The sequence below is a fragment of the Arachis duranensis genome, chromosome 1 (assembly GCF_000817695.3).
Source record: "Arachis duranensis cultivar V14167 chromosome 1, aradu.V14167.gnm2.J7QH, whole genome shotgun sequence".
Taxonomy (NCBI): domain Eukaryota; kingdom Viridiplantae; phylum Streptophyta; class Magnoliopsida; order Fabales; family Fabaceae; genus Arachis; species Arachis duranensis.
Window position 1 is genome coordinate 18909123 of NC_029772.3, and position 566 is coordinate 18909688.

Genomic DNA, 566 nt, shown 5'->3' on the forward strand with positions numbered 1-566 from the left:
TGTTGGGAGGCCACAACCAAACTCTAAGTTTGGTGTTGAGAGGCCACAACCATGCTCTGATTATCTGTGAGGCTCCAAGAGAGCCCACTGTCAAGCTGTTGACACTAAAAAAGCGCTTATTGGGAGGCGACCCAATATTTTATCTATCTATGTTAAATTTCCATTATTGTTTTATGTTTTCTTTTGGTTGATGATCATGTGGAGTCAATAAAAACAACTGTAAAAATCAAAGCAAATTCAAAAATAGCATTACAAATAGCACACCCTGGAGGAAGAACTTACTCGCGTTTAAACGCCAGTAAGGGTAGCAGGATGGGCGTTTAACGCCCAATCTGGCACCATTCTGGGCGTTTAACGCCAGAAAGGGGCACCAGACTGGCGTTAAACGCTAGAAAAGGGCTAGAAGTTAGCGTTAAACGCCAGAAATGGGCACCAGCCCGGCGTTTAACGCCAGAATTGGCACAAAGAGCAATTTTGCTCGCCACTTGGTGCAGGGATGACTTTTCCTTGACACCTCAGGATCTGTGGACCCCACAGGATCCCCACCAACCTCAACTCATTCTCTC